At 42.6% G+C, this 15851-nt stretch overlaps 1 protein-coding gene across 1 annotated transcript in view; it reads right to left on the bottom strand.

Moving 5' to 3' along the window:
* The window catches only part of LOC134052530 (sphingosine-1-phosphate transporter SPNS2-like), a 113634-nt gene that overhangs the window by 52430 nt on the left and 45353 nt on the right, over positions 1-15851 (bottom strand). The window lies entirely within an intron of this gene.

The raw sequence follows: 15851 nt of genomic DNA, 5'->3' as shown, positions 1-15851 counted from the left end.
CCTGAAATGGGGCATTCACACCATGTTCCTGATTAATTTGGATTTTGGAAAAAAAGTGCCATGTTTTAAGCTGATTTATACCTGGCTTTTGTCTGCCCACATTAGAGAACTGGAGAAGGGCAATTACATGGATTTTATCGGTGTGTAGTATGAACTCTGACTCTAACTGGCTGTCTTGGATTTAGAAAATCCAAAAGGATTTAGGTGGGACACCAGAATACCTAAAAGTCTCTCTTTAGTCACACAATCCTGACACTCACTTGTTTTCAGGTAGGTCTTGAAGGGCACTGTGGGCTTTTGGCATAGCCTAACCCCAGCTGTCTATTTTTCATTCCATAAAATGGTGGGGGGGATAAAAGAGGTAAAAAAAGAAAAGGACAAGAGCAGAGGAGACACCCCCTTTTGGATGGAATGTGCATATAAAATTAAAATGGTTAAGACCCAAAAAATGAATTTTTCGCGGATGATGATATGTGACAGTTCAAAAATGTGCAGAATGTTGAACTATGACTAAATGTCTCTTTTCTTGTATATTAGGATGTCAAAACTGCTTTATAAGTAACACAAATCCATTTGCATCTGTGATTTGTGACCCACGTGAGTGTGTATGTATTTTGCACCGTGATATTTGAACTAAATTACAGGATTACCCTTTTTAGATTTAAAGTAAAATAAATTGAGATAATAGAGAAATGTTAAGGCCTGAAATGCAGCACATGCAACATACCACACATCAACAGTAATGCTATAAATAATTTTGCTGTTTAGTTCACACATAAACCCTACTGATAGAACTCAGTCCCTGCATCTATCCCAAAATCCTTGTGCAAAGAAAACCTGTAAATAAAACTACGAGCAGTGTTTTCACTTCTGTTTTACAGAGATTCTGGACCAGAAGTGGCTCACAAATCTCTGCTCAGCAAGGGCACATCTGCACTGGCCTCACTCCAACAAGGCACTTAAGCACATGCTTATATTAGGGACTTCAGAGTCATCAATTCCATGATTAAGTGCTTTCCTGAATTAACACCAAGGGCTTGGCACCTAGCAAAGCTGGTGCAACAACCTGGCACAAAGGATACGTGGCTGTTCATGGGGAATGAGAAGCAGAAAATGACTGTGACTCGTCCAGACCAGTGTGACCACTGCAATTTGATCTTTCTCTTGGAAGGACACTACAATTCATTCATCTCAGAATCTCCTATTCTGCTATTTTTATGATGTAAAAAGACACAAAACTGAAAAAGCTTCCAAGGCAAAATTAGAAACATCCAAGTTAGCATCCCGCCATTTGAAATATCAAATAACATGGTTAATAAAATCTCAGGCTTTGAGACATGCAGGGTGTGATCCAAAACTCACACTAATCAGTGGGATTATTAGCTTCAATGACCTGTGGATCATAAAGGAAAAGTCTAATTCTGGAATTTGGGCAAAATACACAAAGCTCCTCTTTCAAATAAAACAAACAAAAAAAAATTGTCCAATGATTTTCCAATAACATACATCCTTGTGCTGCTCAAATCCCTTTGGAGGATTTATTTTTGGAAGACTCTGAACTGTGAGCTTTGTCAGTGGAAAGCAGCTGACTTGACAGCTCCACAAGGTGTAAAACGAAAGGACAACAGAGCCAAATAAATAACAGGTAATAGAACACAGCTGTCACAAGAATAAATGCAATTTATATCAGAGTATTTATGACCCAAATATGCATCAGAGCATTGATTGACTCAAATAAATGCAGAGTATGATGGCTGTGTGGTCTGTCAAAAGGATTTGGCTGTTACAGCCATTTCCCATGAATCAATTTTTGCAATTACTCCTGCCACTGACAGCCAAGACTCCTGAACCCCAGCCTGGGCTGGCAGAACAGAGGTGAACAAAAGTAGGGCACATTCCCAGGTGGGATGGAAACCTGAGTTACTCTAGAACAGGAGCTTAGGTTCTGTGACAACTAAACACCATGAAGGAGAGGCCTCATCCAGAAGACACAAAACTGCAGCACATTCAGTTGGAGAGACAGGCAGCAGAAACATGTTTAATTTGCAGACAAGAGGGCTGAGCATAAGGCAGAGTGTTGCATTCCAGTAAAGGAGCTTGGCATGTGTGCCAGCCTCTTCCTCTCTGGCTTCTCTCCCCTCTTCCACAGCATTTTTTGTTCCTTGCACTCACCTACTCCCAAATTAATAAAATCGAAGTGACACCACAGCAGCTGCTGCTTCAGCTAAAGCACAGCCACAAATCTTTTCTATTAGGGCAGCAGTGGGACAGAGGTTGGCACTGCACTTTCCTCTTCCTAATCAACAGCTCCTCTTCCCATTTTCACTTTGAGACATCTCAGAATATTACCAGCTCGTGAAGAGATGCAGAGTGCAAGTCAGGGCAGAGTTAGAAACCCAGTGGGATTTAAGATGAGCTACTGTGAAGGCAGTGATGGCACTGGGAGCAGCTGTGGGCAGGTACAGCTCTGGCAGACCCATTATAGATGTGTGCAGCTCATTTCTCCTGGTAAATGACTTCCAGCAGTGCCAGCAAAAGTGGCTCTGTCCCAGCACAGGGTGGAGCTGAGATACATTTCTGAAGGAGTAAATTATCATGTGAGCAAAGGATGAATAAACAGACACACAGTGAATGCCATCAAGGAGGGAGGTTAAGTACAGGTAATTTCAAAAGGAGAACCCATTTGTCTTTATTCCTCCCTTTGTGGCTTAGCCACTGAAATGCCGACTGTGGTGAGAAGGCAGGAAGAGTGTAATTGCCCAAACTGGATGGCTTGGTGTCTATTTCTGCCTCTGGATGCCTGTCCCACCCTGTACAGGTGCACAAGCACTTTCTCAGCCAGCACTGCCCAGCTTTTTCTGTGCATGGCTGGAATTACAACAATGCGCAGCATAAAAAAATCTTACACGTCCCACCCAAACACCCACCACACAAGGAAATCATCCTCCCAAGCCTCTATTGCTGCTGCATGTACTGCAGCTTCAGTCCCGTTTCAGGATTATGGCCAGAGTGCTGCTATTCAAACCACACTTTCCCCTCTCAAGAGCTGCCTGTGTACCCAAGGGAAAAGTAAATCCCCCAACAGTGGAAGCAAATGAGATGAGAGAAGAGAAAGGAACGGTAGACTTTAACAGTCACAAAAAGCTCCTGCCTCCTGGAACTAAATGCCATCACTCTTATTTTTCTTTTCTCTCTCTCCAAACAAAAATTTACCAGCTTGACTCTACAGCTGTTCCCTGAAAAGGCTCTGACATGACAGCTATCCACCCTGTGATTCCAAAGACACTTGCCTCCATCTCACTTGCTCTTTTCTTTAGTGGTCTTTTGCTTAGTGGACTTATCAATCCAGAGATAACCTCAGAGAGGGGCTTCTCCTGCCACCAGGTCATTCACAGAGTGGAATCAAGAAGGAAGAGAGGCAGTGACAGAGGCACACACAGAGGCTGCTGCTCCTCAGTTCCTGCAAGGTTGAGCAGATCACAGGCACTTCTGAAAAAAGGTCCCTTCTTTTCGTTTTGACTTAGAGCATGCAGGGCTTATTTTTTCCTATCAGGAAAAATGCTAGAAAGGTTCAGGGTCAGGTGAAAATAGCTTTCTCTACACAAAGATGCTCAACAAAAAAAACCCTAGTGGGTATCTTTGAGCTTTGAGTCAGCACAAATCGTGTGTGCACATCTAATTGAGTGCTGACAGTGAGCTTGGCTCTGTGGAAGGCAAACCCAGACAGCCTCTGCCTCAAGGGAATGGCATCCACTGAGATACTGCTGAGAACTGTGTGATGAGGGGTTGATAACATCTTCCCAACAACAAATTTCCAAACAATGAGAACACCTCAACAGGCAGCTCGACCTGGATGGGATACTTTATGGGTGTGTACAAGTACAACCCTGGGATTTGGTCCTGATTTCTACCCCAGGGACTTTCAGTCATGAGTGCACGTGTTTCTCAAGCTGCTTGTAACACCAGTTACTATCTACCTGCAGTGGTGAATAAAGACTCTCCAACGGCCCAACCAGCTCCTCTGTTCCAAAGACATGTTTTTGCAATGCTTCCCTCTTCTAATTTTTCTTTTTGCTATAGTTTTATGCTATAATAATACAACACAACACAACACATTTAATCACAGTGAGTAATGGGACAAATTAGAAAGAAAGTGAAACATTAATTTCTACTTTAGGACTAAGGAAATTAAGACACAGGAAAGTGACAGTGACCTGCCCACGATGAACTACAGACATCTGGAATCCACAAAGGTCTTCCAGCTTCAGCAGTGTCCTGTTTATAGGATCATCTCTATGCTGGAGGGATTTCTGAATCACAATTACAACCACAATTTAAAGTGTTTTTTTTTTCTTACAGCACCATTCAAGCCAAGAAAGAACAAAGATCCTTTCATGCTACTTAACCATTGAACCTGAACTGTGCCACACTTCAGGCACAATGTGGTGATGGTCAAGCATTGGAACAAGTTGCCCAGGGCAGCAGAGGAATCACCATCCATGCAAGTGTTCAGAAACTGTGTAGTTGTGGCACTGAGGGGCATGGATTAGTGGTGGAGTTAGCAGTGCTGGATTAATGGATGGACCTGATGATCTTAGAGGTCTTCAACTGTACTGATTGTATGACATGACCAAGGTAAAATTGATACCCAGTGGTGGGGCAGTTCAAGGCCCCAGGTACCTCAGCAATGTGATTTAAGACATTCATCCTTTGAAGGAGGATGAATTAATACAATACAATTGATTTTGGAAAATATCACCCCGAAAACCATTCCTGTCACAAACTTTACTATGTACTCTGTTACATCACTCTGCACAGGGGCTTTGTTGTACTTCATTGCTAATTCAACAACCAACAGATGGATCATGTTACTGTGCTTTGCTGGGTGCAAACACGAGATCACCCAGTTCCAGACTCTCATGCAGACAAGAAGTTTCTGACAAGTGTGAGGAGCTTTGAAACACCATCAGTTCCATATGTCATGCAAAGCTGTCACACACAGACAATGTTGAACACAGGAGCATTTAAAAAAAAAACCTTGAGAATGCACCAAATCAATTGGAATAAGGTATAGGAAGGTTTGGGTTGGATGTGGTCAGAACAGACCACAGGACAAAATGGAGAATTTTATAAATGCTTCACTATGTGCTTGTGTCCTCAGCAAGCTGAAGTTCAATAAGGCAAAGTGAAAATTCCTGCACTTTAGCCACAACCCAAGGCAGTGCTACAGGCTGGGCACAGCGTGGCTAGAAAGCTGCCCAGTGGGAAAGGATCTGTGTGTCCTGGTCAACAGGGGCTGAACATGAGCCCAGGTGTGCTCAGGTGGCCAAGAGGCCAATGGCATCCTGTCAGGGAAAGCGTGGCCAGCAGGACCAGGGACATTGTCCCCCTGTACTGGGCATGGGTGAGGCCACACGTTGAGCGCTGCATCCAGTTCTGGGCCCCTCACTTCAAGAACAACACTGAGGGACTGAAGCATGCCCAGAGAAGGGCAGCAGAGCTAGAGAAGGGTCTGGAGCACAAGGATGATAAGAAGCAGCTGAGGGAGCTGGGGGGGAGTTCAGCCTGGAGAAAGGCGGGTTCAGGGGGGTCCTTCTGGTTCTCCACAACTCCCTGACAGGAGGGGGCAGCCAGGGGCAGTTGGACTCTGCTCCCAGGAAACAAGGGACAGGACATGAAGAAACAGCCCCAAGCTGTGCCAGGGGAGACTCAGGCTGGACTTCAGGAGGAATTTCTTCACTGAAAGGGTTGTCAGGCATTGGAAGGGGCTTCTGAGGGAGGTGGAAGAGTCGCCATCCCTGTAGATGTTCAAGGATCAACTGGACGTGGGACTCAGTACTCTGTGCTGGGTGACAAGGTAGCAATGGGTCAAAAGCTGGAAAGAGAGGAGCGTAAGTGTTTTAAAGGTGTGACCTTAACTACTCACACAGTCTGTGCTTTCCAGTGCGTTTCTGTTTCACAGGACACTCTAGATCGTGTTTCCCTCACTGCAGACACTACTCATCAGTATTCAAGCTCCACTCTTGTCTTCTCCAGAGGGAGCACATTGCACCATGAGGTGCCATTTTTTTCCATAGCACAAACTGATACAAAATGTAAACAACATGTTTAGGTTGATTATGTGCACACACAGCTAACACACACATTTACACAGAGAAGGAGGCTGTTGTACAATACCACTCAGTTCCATTTGCTGAGACAGGGTCAGAATCTGGTTACAAAATCACCACTTATGAAGCCAGACAAGGCCTGAAAACAGCTTGCCTAGCAAGTTCATAATTCACACAATAATACACAAGTTGCAGTGTTTGGAAGAGTTCAGTACTGATAATAACTCCCCTTTTCCTCACTGCAGAAACCAGTTTCTTCCAAGGGTTAGTGCCTATATTCCCAGCAAAGGATATCCTGAAGCTTGCTTTGGTCACCTTAACTAACAAGAATAATTGCTTCAATGGGGATTGCTGGGAAATCCACTCCTTGGAAACAGAAAATGAGATAAGAATATCCAGAAACCCAGTACTCAATTTTTAAACTGCTTTTTTATTAATTTCCTATATTATGTACATTGAAGTTGCACTTAAAGATTCAGCCCCTCATATCTTCCTTATTGTTGAAGTCATAAGGAGATAGTTACCACAGTTATCAATTCACAACCCTTTTATACATAGAGGTTCAATTCCATCCTGCTGTACTTCAACTTTTTTTACCTAAGTGTAGAGTGGAAAAGCCAGAATTCTACTCTACTGTTTTATCTCTCTGGATATGCAGCAAATTTACTTGGAGCAGGAGCTGACTTGCTATAAGACTAAATTTTGAACAGCTGTACACAGACAACATCATTTAAATAGAAAAGAGGAAACCCCCTACTTCTGCTTTTCATTGTGGGAATTACAGTGATCACATTAGCACTGTTTTAGAGGGATATGGGCAACCTTAACATCAATAAAACCACTGCCATGTTCCTAAAGATGTGCTCTGTAAGACAACTCAGCAGCCCCAAGGAACGGCTCCAGTGTCCAGCTCCCAGTCCATCACTTTCCTTCTGCCTGAACTGGTGCCTGCCTGACCCTGCAGTGAGCTGGCTCTGGGACAGCAGCAGCCATCCAGCCCTGAGGAGCAGCTTTTCCAATTAAATAATAGTAGCAGAATGTCTTCTGTGGCTATGAGAGCACTTGAGGAGGAGCAGACACCACCTCTCCTCATCAATTAAAGAAATAATATTCACATTGGGGTCAGTTCCACAATCTGGTTCATTCCATGAAGAGGGAAGAGGAGGCTGTGGCACAGTTGGGTTTCCATGGCAGTGCCATACAAAGCCACGCAGATTAGTGCTTAAGACAGCATTAGATTACTGGCACTTGTTAGCAGAGCTCAGAAAACTCGCTTTTGTGACAGTGTTTAAACTCTGCTTTTGCATTTCTTACTGTTCAGAAGTGATGGATTAAATAAGCCAAGGCAAATTCTGTTTTACAGCCACTTCCACTTTGAGTTGCTTTCCTGCAAAATCCTTTCAGTGTGGTTTCATTTAGACTCCTGACCAAAGCTTATGGAAGGAAGGACTCCTTGATTCAGTGGGCATTACAGCTGAGAATTTTGTTGAGATAGAACTGCTTATGACTTCTAGGGGCAGCAGAGATCAGAACCTCTTTGCCAATAAAAACACTTCTGTGCTAGTAAGTTTACTGCATGCCTCTAATATTAAAGGTTATTACTAGGAAAGGCATAGCGGGCATCAAAAAGAATTGCCAAAAGGACAAAGCAAGTCCTTTTACAGTAAAACATTAAATATCTGGAAAAGGAACAACCAGTGTAGGATATAGAGGAGATCTAACACCATGAGTAGAAAGGAAAAGGGGAAAACTGAATCATCTCCTGTCTTAGAAGAGTGACCAGCCAGGTAGCATCACAGAAGACTGGCAGCTGAAAAGTGCAAATCAAAGGAGATCTTTCGTTCACAAAACTTAACTAAACACTGGAATTTTATCACAGGATGCCCCAGGAGCTAAGAGTTTGTGTTTTTACAAAACAGGACAAAACCCTGTAGGAGTACTAATTAAAAGGCTGCTAAAGGTAGCTCCTCTTGTTCAGGATGTCTTCAGCTAGCCAGCTGATTTGGTATACCAGGAACTACCACCATAATCTTTTCCTGTTCATCTTTTTCTTCCCTATATATTTGATCACAACCAAAGACTGGCTAATACACCAAAAGGACATGGAGTCTGGAAATTGCAACTATTCAACTATTCACACAGTATTCTGAATTAAAAAAAAAAAAAAAAAGGAAGACAAAACTGCATCTGCATAATTTCCACCAGCTTGATCATATAATAACTTATTAACATATCCCTGAGCTGCTCCTAAATGATTTCTAAAAGCTAGAATGTGGTTCACAGTTACATTTCTAAAACCACTACTCACTTTGACCCTGTACATACACAAGGTGCAGTAATGAAGTTCCCAGTCAGAGCTTTGTCCTCTTGCAGTTTCTCCTCCATTTGACTTACCCAGCCCTAAGAGTTTGAGAACTTTCTGGTTCCACAGTGCAGCAGGACGCGTCAGCCCTGCCTGGCTGTGCTGCGTGACAGGGTGGGTTTGCTCTTGTGCAATCAGTTGCAGGGAAAGTTCATTAACTTAGTTAGCCAATTAGCATGGATTTGTATCCATTCTGGTCAATCCTGAATTAGACATGAGATCCCAGAGGTGCAGACTGGTCAATAGCTGTGCAGCACTGCAGCATTGTGAGTGACACAGCTATGACACGACTAAAATACACCTAAACCAGTCTTGGCTGCTGTTACAGACACAGGCAGCATTCACTCCTAGCACTCATGAAAGCCTGCATCTGAACAAATAGTTTTGCTTTTCCCTTTCTATGCAGTTTTCCAGGATGTTCTGCCCACTTGCCATCCCTCTGAGAGCCGCAGTCACAAATAACCCTCCAGCTGGGAAGAGGCTGCTCCCATTTGCCAGGAGGATAAAACACCTATACCCAGGGCTCACAGCCAGAGAAAGGTGCCTTTAAAAAGCATTTAAATTACCACAAACCCCAAAGGAGCTTTATTTTGTTCTGTTCCTTTCCTCTACTTGAAGAGCTCTTTCTTTTCCCATTGCAATTTTGACTCTGGGCACACGCACAGAGCCACATCTGCAGGAGCCTTCGGAAGCAAAGGTGAGATCTCCTCAAGGAACTGGTCAGACTTTCCCTTGTGCCAGTACAAAGCTTGCGTGACCATCTGGAGAGCAAAATCTGGTGCCTGCTGAGGGCTGAAAACTAATCTTGTCTCTTTTCTGGCAAGTTCCTTGATCCAAGAGAGGCAGCATGAGCTGGTGGCTAGAAGTACACCAAGTCCCTTGGGGCAGGGACAGGGATGTGCACCTTTGTCCTCAAAGCCTTTTCAAGCACAGCAGACACTTAAACACACCAAAAAATGACAGCCTAAAGCTGGTAATGCAGGATAATCTAAATCTCTTGATCCTTGAAATCTGCATTGAGTACCATGAATTAGATTTAACTAGCAAAAAAAATACTTTAAATCCGTTATACTCATAATACAATGATGCTTCATTTGTATCTGGCATAAAGAGAAATAATGTTCCTGGTTCCTCATATGAGATAGAGAGGGAAGACTGTTTTCATCCTAAAATGAACTTTGCCATCCTTCTTTACAACAGCACTACTAATCCTGCATCCTTCCTCAACTAACATTTTAACTTCAAATATTTAACTAGGATGCAATAGAATTATTCTGTCTCAATCTCAAAACCTATTTCCTGCAGCAACAGAGAACAGGATAGAGGTGAGACACTTGTACTGGGTATTACTAATAAATTCCTTGCTACATGTTATTTACCAACAACAGCAGTTTCCTAAGAAAAAAGAAAAGAAAAACAAGGCAATAGGAAGTGCTTCCCCTTCCCTTTGGAGTGGAATCCAGAGCTTCTCATGTATTTGTCACAACTTACTGAGGGAGATCACCTGATATATTCCCATCACACCGCTTTCAGACTTAAGGTTTGTTTGGGTTTGTTTCTAAAATGAAAATCCTAAATAAATGACTATTCTGCAGTAGGAATGCATTGCAGACCTCTACACAAAGCTCTCAATGTCTGCTGGTTGCATTTACAAAGAGTTAGAAACTCTGCAGTAGTAAACTTTCACTGCCCAAACATGCCACACACAGCTGGGACACAGGACTGCTCGCTCACTGCTCCATCACAGAGCAAGGGATTTGGGGAAGGCTGGAGCAGGGATATTAGTTTTGCCAGCAGTCTTGGCCAGAAAGAGACCCTCAGCCATTGCCTTCCAGCAGGGCCACAAGCCCAAGGGGATTTTGGAGCTACCAGTCCTGATTTGGAGCTCCCAGCTACGCTGCTGGGAGCCAAGCAAATGCTGAGAGTAGTGAGGAAAAGCTGCATCAAAGCCTTGAAATGCACACGGCTCTGCTTTGGGAATGGGGAGGGGGACGCAGCTCTTTGCTGACATTCTCCCCAAGGTGGCAGTGGGACTGATTGATTTCTTCTTAATTCTTTTTACAGTTCTGTAGGGGGGCTGTTGTACTGTCTATAGTGGGCTTGGCAAAACACTTGCTCCCTCTTTGGAAGGGAAAATGGCCATAATCTCATTTTAATGATGGAATTGGCTGTCAACCACCACAGCACCGACAGCCTCAGGACAGTATCTAATCTGGCAGGACACAGGGATGAAATGACACTTTGCTCTCAATTTTAATGTCAATCATTGGCACCCACCAAAGTTGTCCTACTTAGAGTTAAAACTTAAAGCATTTCTGCAGGTTATGTGCTCCAGAAATTGCTCAGGAAAGCACGTAAGCACAGGCAAATGGGCGGGAAACACTCTGGGGTGAATGAGAGACATCCAGGGCACCCCAGATCTTGTTTGAGTGTTTCACCAAGGCACAGGAGCAAAGCACTGATGTCTGGACAAGGAATCACATTCACAGTGTGTGGTTGTGCACGTGCAGATAAAAGTGCATCAGAGTTTGGTAGCAAACTCCTTCCACACCATTTTTTTGCAAAACTGTCCCTTTCCTACTCAAGCCATATGTCTTCAAGAGTGCTTTTACCAGATCAGTAAAATGCCTTCTTTTAAAATCAATAAAACTCAATAATTAATTATCAATCTGATGGGAAAAAAAGTAGAGATTCATCTCTGTATTAGAGCTGACTTCCTTCACAGGGGTCAGTTTGCATCTTTCTGAATTTCTAAACACATTGACCACCCTGGTCTCACACTGCCTGCCTCTAGATATGTGGAGGAAGGCAAACATTTGTCAAATTAAACTGAATTCTAAGAGATGAAAATATATTCTTTCTCATCAGAAAAACTTCAAGAGGACATCTAAAATATCTGATTTTTATACATTTGCTCTAAGATGCAGGCAGTGCCAGCAAGGGGTACTGCTCTTAAAATCCTGCCATCTGCAGCCTTATGCTAATTCACTTTTTTTAGGACTAGAAATCACTGTGGAATGGGAATATGCTAAAATTCACATGATGGATATAAATGGATATAAAAGCCATTGCGGGTAATTGCTTTGGTTTGATGCTAATCCAACAACCCAGAATTGTCTTATTTTCCTCAAAGATTTCCCTCCTCCCAGGGCCCTTAGTGCTATTGATCGCTTCACCTTTATTTGCAGAGGAAACACACACATTTCATAACACTGCCCAGCCAATCCTTACTTCTAAAGAGCTGTTTGCTGGTCACAGAGGGAATTTCAGTATTTTCTCCTGCTCAATTACCTACTTTTTTCTGAGTTGCCTGTAAAATACTAAGTGTCTTGTGCAATGACAGTTCTCTACATAAACTACCACCAGTTCGGACTGGCCCGAAACCCCACTAACTTTACAGGGGAAATTTCTGTGGTCCTGACTGTGTTTCAATTCACAACACCAACACAGAAAGAGAAAAAAAAAAATCATCTCTCTGTGGAATCTCACAGTTTCTCCCTAACAGCCATGTCCATCTTTCTGCCTAAGGCATTGCCAGTGAATAAATAAGTCCCCTAGTAAAATATCTTTCATGTAACCTCAGGAGACCACTTCATAAGAACACAAGAACAATGACAACAGATCTGAAAACCGTGTAGTCTTGCATCCTGTCTGTGACAGGGACAGCAATCAGATTTCCGAGGAAAGTACACAGAATTCCTACACAGGCAGCTGAATTACTCAGAGGTTGGCTTCAGCCCTCCCAAGAATGTGTTATCCACATAAAGATCTGATCTTTTAAGCTCAGGTCCTGACAATATTCCTCGTGACATTCATTTCCACAAGCTTTCCGCTCTTCCCTGATAAGTTTTTGGAATGCTTTCCAGCAAACTGACCCCTACTGATTGTTTCTGCATTGTGAGGAAAAATAATCAGAAAAATAACACCCCACAATCTTTTCAGGACATTCATTATGTTAAGTGATTTTACATTAACCTCCTCTAATTTCTGAGGACAAGCAAACTAAAACTAATAATTTTTGAAACTACTCCTGTGAGAAGGAAGTGGAGGGTGTACATGAGACAAAGTGAGTGCAGCAGGGGCTGGGGCTAGCTGGTCTGGACCAGACATGTTGGCCCAAAGTGTGGCTTGTGTGTAAATGCACTTGCTGTCTGGTTTCACTATGAATCACAAATCCCCTACAAGGCAAGGAAGGAACCATTTGCTCTCACTTATCCTGAACTCTGAGCTGATTCTCCTTTATTATCCATCATTAAACCCACACAACCACAGACAAAATGCTGGGATACAATCACCACCAGCTGCAAGAAACAGGGAATAAAATGCTGAACCACTTCCTAGACTGATTAACAGCACTTGGAGGGTCAGGGAGGAGTCTGAGCCACAAGACAGCAAGATCTTCCTTGGGCAGAAAACAAGACTCCAGGCCTCAGCAGTTGTAAAGCTGCTTTCTCCTGTGTTAAAGAACACCAAGTAACTCAACCTATTCTCCTCTGAGAGTCTGGCACGTAAACTACAACACAGATATAGATATAAAAAACTATCTACTGATTTATCTATCTAGATATAGATATCTAAATAAAGACATATATTTATTTTAAAATATAACAGGCTTCCCATACAACCACCAAACCCCACATAACAAGACCCACAAGTTGAGTCAGAGGCATTTTGAAGATGACCTTAGGACATCCAGAATACCCTCATCTCCCACAGTTTTGTATGTCCAGCAAGCTTTAGAGAGAGTCTCACCATCATTCAAGCACCAGTGGGCTGAGAACAGCACAGAGACCATAAATATGTTCTACTTCCTATCCAATGCCACACGATGCCCATCAGCACTTGAATAACTCCCTGCCAGGGTATGGAGCCATGGCCTGACCCATCTGGTTTTCCACATGCCAGTAACATTTCAAAAGGCTTTTGCATCACAAAGTAAATGCAAAGAAACATCAACATTGACTGTGATTTACAGCTGTATATTGAGAACTAGGACAGGAGCTGAACAACCAGCAGGCCACAAACAAACACCTATAGTGATGAGCAGCCTTCATCCCACAGTGAAGAGACATCACAGGATGTAGAGAAGCCTCTCACACCATTGTAAGTGTTATTCGACAGAATTATTTGCTAATTCAACATTGCTTGCAGTAATTAGAAAAGCTCCTGCCCCTTGCTGTTATAAATGGCAATTTAGACAAAGAGCAAGCGTTTCACAGTGGCTGGGGGGCCTTCAAAAAGGGACAAATTAGTTTAAGGAAATTGTTGAAATACTGGCATATCCAAGTGTTTAACTTGCCATGGTTTGGAAAGGGATTACAGCTACATTGGCAAATGAATCTCTGTATGTCTTACAGAATCTCTGTCCTGCAGTTGTTATTTCTATGATTATCATCCATGTGTCATTCCTGACTTGGAAAAATACTCCAATGCCAAGCTGAGCTGCAGTTCCAGGAGTGAGCTTTGCAACTGAACTCACTCCTATGGATAAAAGAACGTGACATCTGTAGAAGACTCCAGGGTTAATCACAGTTTCAAGATCCACGGAGTGTGACTGGACCCTGCTTTAAATAATCCCTCAGTTTACATTTCTTTGGACCAGTATCTTTCTAGGAGAACAAGTACCACTGGGAAAAAAAAAACAAAAAAACATCCTGAAACAAATACTGAAATGTGTAAGGTTTGCAAATGCAATTCCTTCATGCATCATCAATTACATTAATGGAAAAAAGGAAAGGCAATATTTGGTAAATCCAGGGATTGTCAAGGTATTAAAGAAGCCCATTTCAATTAGGTCTAAAAATGTAGAAGGTGAGCCTGATGAGTGAGCAGTGGCCCATGTGCTGTTGGTTTGTGTTCAGTGCCTGTTCCACTCCCCTCCCAGGAGACCAGAAATGCCCCGAGGTGCCAGCTGAGCTCTGCTATCAGAGTCCTGTTCAGCTGGAACTGAACCTTGGGCTTAGCATGCTTCTGCCAGAAGTTTACTTGCCTGGTGACTAGACAAGAAACCAGTTTCTGGATTATGAATCCAGAAAGAATAAGTTCAGTAAGTACAAAGAAGGAAAATTAACACATCTTTTATATACAATGCAAATCGTTTCTCTGCTCCATGCGTCATACACTGTCCAAGTCTCTGGGAGGTGTAACATTAGCAGCTGCTAGGAATATCTCACTAGGGAGCTTTTAGTGCAAATTCAATATCCATTGTATAATATTCTATATTATACCTCTCCTGCCATAAAGCATCCTCTATGAGGAAAAAAGACAACTTCAGACAATTTGCTTTTCAGGAAAATGTTTTCTCTCTTCACATTTTTTTTTCCTAGAGTTATTTTCTTTTATATTTTCTCTTTCCTTTTTCACCCTCCCCCTCAATATGACTTATTTGCTGTCATACTCATTAATAATTTTCCCCAGCATCACATCCATAGGTTTCAAAGCAGTTGGCAGGCAGCATGACTGCTACATCAGCCAAAAGCTGGACGTAACTGAAGGCTCTGGGTGGGTAAAGCAGGAACGAATCCACCTATACTTTATAAGAATGTAAGAATTTTCTGAGAAATGCAAGCTAATAACCCTTAGAGACAGCCCCTGTTTCCACGCCTGAGCCACAGAGCTGAGGCAGTCTCAGCTCCCTGAGCTGTAGCAGCAGTGGTACCTCAGTGGTGCTCTGTGAGCCCCTGCACAGCAACATCGTGGGCAGCAGTGTCACAGTGGGAAATGCCAATTTGAAAAGAAAGCAGGAGATGGTGAGAACTAAACCAGCAAAAATTATGAGACATTTTCATGCTGCTGTTCTGTAATTTTACTTTCAAGAAGACAGAAAAGGGAGATGGATTTGTCTAGTGAAACAGTGCATGGATCTCACCATAATGACTGTTTATATCAGCCCGTCTGAACTAATACCTATTTTTAGTATCAGACTTTTAAAGGACTCTTAGTTCAATCACTAATCTTGAGCTTTTAGTTTACCCTGGGAGCAATTTTTCTGGTGAAATTAGTGCTACTTCACTTTGATTTGTGAGCACAATTAGTAAGTTAAGCATTTATATGTCCTAAACTACACCTGTGAAATGGAAGGCCGCTTTTCAAAAAAGCCCATATGCTTAAATTGAATGGAACTCAGTAAAGCCTTTCTTTATTTTTTTTTCCTCTTTTTCTTTCTTTATATTTCTCTTTTTCTTCTTTCCTTTTTTTTTAATTGGTGGCAAAGTTACTCTTTAACTCACCCATCTTTCTTAACATGACTCATTCTATAACAAAGGCTCTCATGAAACAGTATCTTTCTTTGTCAGGTTTTGTCAATGATTTCTAGTGCTCAAGAGGTGTGGCCAAGGGCATTAAGACAATTTTATTGTTACTTAGACTGCCAGGTAGAT

The sequence above is a fragment of the Cinclus cinclus genome, chromosome 22, assembly GCF_963662255.1.
Source record: "Cinclus cinclus chromosome 22, bCinCin1.1, whole genome shotgun sequence".
Taxonomy (NCBI): domain Eukaryota; kingdom Metazoa; phylum Chordata; class Aves; order Passeriformes; family Cinclidae; genus Cinclus; species Cinclus cinclus.
This window is presented reverse-complemented; position numbering and strand designations above follow the sequence as displayed.